Raw genomic sequence first — 8,859 nt, 5'->3', positions numbered from 1 at the left:
GAAGAAAAACAAAGAGGAAGGCCCATTAGAATTATAATGGGTTACTATTTTGTAATAGGTAGGGCCACACCCTATATTGACCATAAACTCACTACGGGCTTAGTGGGTAACTTAGGATTGGGCTTGTGATCATCGAACAGGGGCGTGCTAGGTTTATTTTTGCATGTGGTGTATGTTTCAATATTTGGAGTATGATGTGTTTGTAATGCATCGGTTTATACTCAATGATTAAAACTGATTCATGCAAAATCTTATAATGATGATGTCTTGATTACAACAAACTTAACTCTCACTTGGATGGTCCAAGTTAAATATTAGACTCATAATGGATTAAAATTTAAATAGTTTGATTAAATCTAAACCTTCCATCCACAGTAATGTTGTGTGGATGCTACTTTCACCCATTCGTGGTCTCACGAGCCGTGGCACGTTTGAAATGGAACAAAGCTACACTCTGTTGGGAATGAATGGAATATACTCCTATTTCCGTATCACAAGTCGTGGAGTGCAGCAGTTGAGATATTCCTTTGGTTGATGGGTTGGGCCTAACGCTAAGTAGCATGATTCACTTGGAGTCCTCGGGATCACGTGAAGAGGCGAAGCAAAATAACTTGGGGATCTCATTGGATGGGAATGGTATAGGTTACCTCCCATAAAGCCTTTTTTCGTGTGAATCGTAAAAGCGGGGCATGGACAATTGCGTTTGTGGACTCCAAGCTCACTAGAAAATGATTTCCTAAAAATCCCACTTGAGAGTGGTGGGATTTTTGAAGAAATAGTGGGACAGGTTAGTGACTAAAGACCAAGTCTTAAACTTGATATATAATATTAGAATAATCTACTAAATTTCTGTTTACATTTTATGCAGATGTTTAAGAATCCACTCACTGCAATTCTTAAGAGTAATAAATTTAACGAACAAACTACAATTATTGGCTGCGAAATGTTAGAATTGTCCTAGATTTTGAGAACCAGACCGATGTTTTGGATAGGTTTCTTCCTCGGGCCTTGTCGGAAGGGTCCAAATACGAAGAACGTTTGATGTTCAAGAAATGGCATGAGGACAATCGGAAGGTTCGCAGTATCGTACTGGCGTCAATGACCAATGACATCAGAAACAGTATGATAGATATGATAATGTCCAATCGATAATGCTCTGCATAAGCCAGGTTTATGCGGTTTCGGATTGGCATATTAGATATGCTGTGACAAAAGCATTTTTGGATACCAAGATGATTGAAGGGTCTTCTATACAAGAGCAAGGGGTTAAGATGCTATCCCTTGTGGAGAAGCTCAAGGACTTGAAGCCTGATCTTGAAAAAGAGACATACATTGACGTGATCCTTCAGTCTCTTCCTCCCTCCTTTGATCCGTTTATCATGAACTATAATATGAATGGGCTTGACAAACACCTTCATGAGTTGATAAATATGTTAGTCCAGTATGAGGCAATGATTGAAAAGTCTGCATCTTCAGTATTGGTAGGGTAGGCTTCAACTTGATAAACGAAAGGCAAAGGAGCCGGACACTGGAGCAGAAAGAAGGGTTAGACAAAATCAGCTACTGCAAGCGCTCAGAGCGCTCTTGTTGCCTAGTTGGGTATGGGCAAAGGAAAAAAGAAGGCAGTTCAGCAGTCATGGATTGCAAAAGATGTTTGCATTAATTGCCATGAAAAGGGGCAATAAAAAAGGGAGTGTCCGAAAGTTTATAATCAATGTATAATTTATTATTGAGTCTAAACATGACTACTACTATACTTTTTGGGTATTGGATACCAGCTGTAAAGCTCGAATCTGCATTCATCTGCACCATGTGTTTGTTGTGATTACTATTTACATTGAACGGTGTCTCAACGTTACAACAAATACCTACAGACCAATTGAATAACCCATGTGTGTATAGGTTACCTTGGAGGGCAAACTTGGTAGTAATTAAATTTTGAATTCAATTATATGTAATATGCAAAACTACACACATCATGTATGACCAGCGCCTAAGCCCCGAAATTTGTTCGCTTTGCTCTCCAAAAATGTTCTCCTTTTTGTTCTACATTGAATTGGATTCAAGTTAGAACATAAAACATTCTAAAAGCACTAAAAAATAGTGTTAGTATGGAGTTATTTTTCTTCTTGTTCTTTGTTTTGTCTATCAATAGAAAAATAACTATATCTCTTCCTTAGTGTGCTGTGGACAAATTAGAGTGGTTTTAATTTTGATCCTAAAGTGAACGGAATGGGAGAGCGTAAAGGGAACCAATGCACGTTGCTGCTCAACTATAGAAACAAGAAAAAAGTAAAGTTTCATTTTTGTTTCTATGCTTTTTGTTTCATCTTCTAGCCACTTTTCTAGCATGTTTACATATTGATTATTATGCTTTTGACAAATACCAAATGTCCGAAAATTTCAAAGGAAACACCCCTTTGAACTGTTTTAATTATTTTTTATTTCACGCTTCCAATGCGTTCCCTTGCCATACCGATTCTTTTTGGTATATATATGTGTATTAGTTATTTAGAATAACTAATGAATGAATACAGAATACACAAAATGATTTCCTACATCTTAACTCCACCTCTCGGTCGCCCCTCTTGAATACACACTCCTCCCTAATTTTCTTCTAGTAAAGAGAGTTGAGGGATCCCGATTCCAGTATGGTGTGGGCGCAACTTGAGAGAGTTTCTATGTTGAAGCCTTGGGTGAACGAATCAAATGAAGTAGCTGCGAAATAGATCAAAGAGGTAATTTTGATTTACAATTTTTTAAACTCGTTTTTATTCAACCAATAGCCCCGCTAATTTTATTATTATTGTTTATTGTTATTTATGACATCAAACGCTCGGGAACTCCAAGGGTACACCCCTTGAAACTATTGTTTTATTATGTTTTTATTTTAATTTACGTATTTTTATCACCGCTTTTGGTTGCGCGTTCCCAATATTTTCTGAGAAGCGGCAATACCCCGAAGTATCTAGCAAAGAGTTTGAATCTCAATTTAAAACCTTTAAATAAACTAATTAAACTTAGTTAACACTCAATTTAAAATCTTTAAGTAAACCAATTTAATTTGGTTAACTGTTAACTTTAAACCTTCAAGTAAACTAATTTAACTTAGTTAAGTCTCAATTTAAAATTTTAATAAACTACTTTGACTTAGTTAACTTTCAATTTAAAACCTTTAAGTAAACTAATTTAACTAAGTTAACTTTCAATTTAAATTCTTCAAGTAAAACTTGAAGTTCATGTAGATATGGTATGAGGAGGTAAAGGTCATAGGGTTACATTGTCATCCACCCTGTCGCTTGTTCCACCTTCAGCTGTAGCTTGAGAGACGCCATCCTCATCTCCATTTGTAGTAGCCCCATTGCCATCACCTGCCTATATCCTCAACACCACCTCCACCACCATATGTATCAGCGCCAGAAGTTCCCTCTTTTTGTGACAACTCCATTGAATGTCATTACTCTGGAGGATATCATGTAAGATAATTTATATTACTGAATTGTTAATAAAATATTTTTAAATATTATATCATATTTGTTACTAATGATTTACTTGTTATTTTGTAGGGATTCAGAAGAAGATATTAGCGAATCAAAAGATACTTTCGGTGATAATAATTCGTCATCCCATTCCAACTAGTCACCTTCAGAAGATTGTGAAAATGAATTTGATCCCCTTTTGTAATTATGAATACTTTAAATTATATGACATTTATTTTGTGGATTGTATTGAATTATCTTTATTTTGTGGATCGTATTGAGTTATCTTTATTATATGTATTTTGGCTTAAATATTTTATTATATTTGAATGTATAGATTATTAGAGTCAAATGAAATATAATTTTATTAAATTTAAAAATTTTGAAAAAAATTACAATGATTAGGTTGAAAATGTTGCTGCAAAGAAAAAAGATTTGCAATGGATTGTCTTTATAAAAATGCATTGCGATTTTGCAATAACTTTAGTTGCAAAATATTTTGTTGCAAAATTTGTACGGAATGTCGATGCAAAAAATGTATTTCAATATTGCAACGACTTTCGTTCTAATGTTATTGTAAATAAAAATTATTTTGCAACGGCTCATATTAAAATATTTGCAATGGACTATTGATGGGAAAATGCATTGCAATATTACAATGATTTTTCTATCTCAAATATCATTGCAAATAAAAATTAATTTTCAACGAAATGATCATCAACATTACCACTAATATACCATTGCAAAATATGAAAAGTCAAACTTTAAAACAACGTTTTGCAATGAAAATTTACAACGAACGGATGATAATGTTGATGATCATTTCAACGGCTGTTTAAAGCAGTGTACCTTTTGCCAACGTACGATATTTCGTTGCAAAAGTCCATGACAAATCTATTTTGCCATGATTTTTTTATGAAATTCGTTTGCTGTAGGTCCATTTTTTGGTATTGTACATATATATATATTTATTGTTTTTTTTTGTTATGTATATTGTTAAAATTTATTTATTTTAGTAAGTACTATGAACTCTACTTAAGGCTTTGGATTAATAATTCTCGATTAGTTATTGTAATTTTTCTGTGTAAAATGTGTTTGTGAGGAGGAAACTAATTTATATCAGTTTAAAAAACTTTTTGGTAAATTTATTATGTCAGACTAGATATAAAAAACAAAGAATGGTGCATATTCTTTTTTTTTCCTACTTTAATAATGTTAAAATTTATAAATAACTACTTGCCATTTCCAGCGAGGGCGGTTGTGTCGCCCAGATGGGCGGTGAGGGGTGGGGAGTGGGGGTGGGGACAAAGTGGGCAGCGGTGGGGGTTATAATTATAACTTTGAATTTTTTTTATAAATTATAATTATATATATTATTAATATATTTTAATAGGTATAAATTATATATATTATAAATTAAAATAATTATATGCTAATAGGCCTAGTTTGATCGGTTGATTAGAAGAGTATTTTTAGTCATTGTTTCTAAAAAATAGGCTCAAATTGACCAGGGGCGCTGTGATTATTTATTAAAAATATAGGGGTAATTTTTTACATTAAAAATTTTATAGGAGAATCTTTGATATTTTGATATATAAGGGGGTCAAAATGAATTTAACCAAATAAGTAAGTGAAATTTCTCCAATCTTGACATGAAAAACTCCATCTCCTAGTATTCATTGTCCTAAATCTCGCAAATAGTCCTCATATATTTAATTTAAATTTGACTCCCCGAAAAAAAAAAGAATTAACAAAACTATATTACTTATCATAACTAAAAAAGGAAGAACAGAAAAAATATAGTACAAAGTTATCTTAAGAAAGTATCGGTGACAATGAAGATTCTAACAAAGGCAAGACTAATAATCTTATATTGTCAATTAAAATGCAAAAGAAACCCATTTGAGGCGTAATCTCAAGGTTGAATCGCCACGGGTCGTGCCCTCACCCTCTCGAACGTGAGTTCCTTGTGATAGCGCAACCCATTTGAGGCGAATGGCAAGTGAAGCTTGCAGTTGATGTTCCACATAATTTTTATAGTTTTGGCATCTGATCCCGGTCGCTCAGCTACCTTGCGTTTTCAAAATGGTTTTGGGACCTAAGAAAAGAGAAAACAATTAGGCTTGGGAGGTTTTCAAATAAAACCCTTCGATATTTAAGTCAGTAAAAGGGTTAGAGATAGAATCTCAATGTATTGAATATAGATTTTTAGTGTAATAAATGTCTTACCATAAATGAACTGTACATGATGCATGTCTAATATTTGAATAGATCCCTTTGCCTATCTGAAGGGGTTCACTTGAATTGTGTCACATATTGTGATCTTACTTTGTAGGATATCAGGCAAATTAATGGCCCTCAGCAAAGGGTCCTTTGAGCTGAGTCGCAGGTCGGACCTGATCTCGATTGAGAGTGCGCGGATCTTCGGCCTGACCGTTGTAAATGCCCATTTTAAGGGCATTTGTGTGATTCCATTTATAATTTCCTTAATCCCCATCGACATCCACAAGCTTGCAGCTTAGCATGTACTTTCTAGTCAATGTGGTGAAATCTAGCTCAAATTTGCGTACTCCTAACGTAACAGCCTAATGTATCCAGTAACAAACTAGGCATATATCACCGGCTACATCACTATACAATTAAAAATAATAGAAGAAAATTTTGTTAACCATGTCCGCATAGGGTATATTATTATAGGGATACGCGGATTGATTTACTCTTTAAATTTCCCTTTTCTTCTTTTGACTAGCTTAGAGAATTACAGTAATTTGTTACTGGATACATAGGGCTGTACTTTAGGAATAAGCAAAATTCTCCGATTGTAATTTTTAAATCAAAATAAAAATTATGGTCAAGACTAATATCATGGTAACATATAAATATGTGTATAAATAATTAAAAAAATGCTTAAGAAACAAAATCAGGTCAATTGACATTTAAAATTTACAGCACCAGCCCCTAAAAATTGAGATATAGAATAATAACATTCGACATAGATAATTAAGACTTCCTTATTCTTTTTTCATAGAAAAAAAATTACCATCAGAATCTTTACTTGCATAAAAAAATTTATAACAATAATTTAACCATCAAGAAGAGAGATATGCGTCTGATTTAGTGCAATTCCACTCCTTCTTGGACATTGAGTCACCCATAATAATAACAATTAATTTATTTTGATTAATCAACATAGAATTATCCTCCTTAATCCTTAAGATTAATCAAAGAAATTATTCAAGGTTATGGAAAAATACCAAGAAAAATAAAAATAAAATCCAAAATTTTTTTAAAAAAATCAAATATTGTCATCATTTATGAAGCACTCAAATTTTGTCGACCATCAAGAAAAACTTCAAATAAAAAAGAGATAATTTGAACAATATTAATATAAAATAACAGAGCAAGAATATAAGTGAGCAAGATGATGAAAAAGAGATCAAAGGAGAAATTGCACGAGACAAGAGTGAGGCAACGTTGGGGGTTTTATAGTAGAAATTTTATTTGGTAGATGGTATGTAAGATTTCAAAATGATAATTTCTCCAAGATTTCGATTATCTTTGAAGGAAACTACACAATGAATATAAATGAAAAATATCGACACGTTTCAATATAGAAAATCTCAACGTAAAATCTAATGATTCGATGCAAAATACAGAAATATCAATACATTTTAATGTAAAAAATCTCAACGTAAAATCTAATGATTTATTACGAAATACACTGCATAAAATATTAAATACAAAAGCATATCCAAACCGAATACAAGTACTCATGAAAATCTCTCTAAAATATTTAGATACATAAAATATAGACATGTTCTAATTAAAATACCATTATACTAGTCATAAGTTTTAACTTTTTCAGTTGTACAATAAACATAATAATTTTTCAAGAATTATACAATAAAGCTTTGGTAAAAACATAACAAGGTTGATGTCTGGTTGGAATGTGTTTTAAGTGCAAGCAATCCTTCTTTGTACTTCATACAAAATGACAATCTATTCCACGGCATTTTGTTCTCTCATGGAAAACAAGACTAGCTACAATGTAAATGGCTGCTTGGTTGGCACAAAAGAATGGAATTGGAGTAAGTACTGTAATCTGTAAGTCTGCAAGAAGGTTGTATATTCATATAAGCTCACAAGTAGTTGATCCCATACTTTGATATTCTGCTTCAGACTAGAGCGAGCCACGGTGGTCTGTTTCTTCGTCTTCCATGATATCAAACTTTCTCCAAGGAACACACAATAACCTCTCAAGGTCCTTCTAGTGTCCTTGCATGTAGCCCATTCTGCATGACAAAATGCAATGATATTGAAATATGCCTATGAAGGAAACTACAATCCTCTGTCCATAGTCCTTTTAAGATATCTCACAAGAAAAAGTGTTGTGTTCCAATGTGCATTGCAGGGGTGTTGCATGAACTGGCTAAGTTGTTGAGTGCTATAGCAAGTATCAGGCCTAGTGAACTCTAAGTACAATAGTCTGCCAGAAGCGTTCTATAGGATTCAGGATTTGACATTTGTTCTTCTTCAAAAACTGTGAATTTAAAACCTATTGGCAGAGGGGTTGAAGTGGATTTAGCCTGCATAAATCCTACATTTGTCACAATTTCTCTTATATATTTTGTTTGAGTAATTGTAATTTCTTGATTAGACCTTGCAATTTCCAGACCAAGGAAGAACCTTGCTGGTCCAAGGTCCTTAATAGTGAAAAGCCTATCTAGGTATTGCTTAATTTCTGTAAGTACTTGCTTTGATGGACTTGCAATTAAGACATCATCCACATATATAAGCAAACAAAAAAATCCTGCAGGTGTTAGTTTAGTAAATAAACAATGATCATGTTTTGACTAAATGACGCAATTTGTTTTTCCAATTTTGCTGTAAATTCTAAGTTCCATTGCCTTGAGGCTTGTTTTAAGCCATAAAGAGATCTGCTTAGTTTGCAAACATGCCCTTCAGGGACATTATATCCTTCAGGTGGCTTCATATATAATTCTTCATCTAAGGTTCCATGCTAGAATGCATTATTTATATATAATTGGTGTAAATGCCATTTTAATTTAGCAACAACAACGATAAGAACTCTCACTGTTGCAGCCTTGGCCACAGGTCAGAAACTATCAATGTAATATATACATCTATTTGGTTATAACCCTTAGCCACTAATCTAGTTTTATATCTTTCTATGGATCCATGTGGTTTGACCTTGATCTTAAAAATCCATTTGCTGCCTATAGTTCTTTTGTTGTGAGGAAGTTTAGTTATTTCCCATGTTTGATTTCCTTCAAATGCCCAAAGTTCTACAACTATTGCTTCTCTTCGTTCTCTTTTGTTGGCTGCTTGAGAATACATTCTAGGCTCTTGTGGAAGCTGG

The 8,859-nt window shown here is 33.2% G+C and overlaps 1 long non-coding RNA gene across 1 annotated transcript; it reads left to right on the top strand.

The window, feature by feature from the left end:
- Positions 1–557: 557 nt before the first annotated feature.
- LOC148788270 (uncharacterized) lies at positions 558–3,736 on the top strand. Its single transcript, XR_016065295.1, has 2 exons — positions 558–3,476; positions 3,567–3,736. It is a non-coding gene; the product is annotated as an uncharacterized LOC148788270 (long non-coding RNA).
- Positions 3,737–8,859: the final 5,123 nt, after the last annotated feature.

Source organism: Sesamum indicum, linkage group LG4 (assembly GCF_026168435.1).
Source record: "Sesamum indicum cultivar Baizhima isolate 11 linkage group LG4, ASM2616843v1, whole genome shotgun sequence".
NCBI lineage: Eukaryota > Viridiplantae > Streptophyta > Magnoliopsida > Lamiales > Pedaliaceae > Sesamum > Sesamum indicum.
Note: the sequence above shows the minus strand (reverse complement) of the source record. Positions and strands in the feature narration are given on the sequence as shown.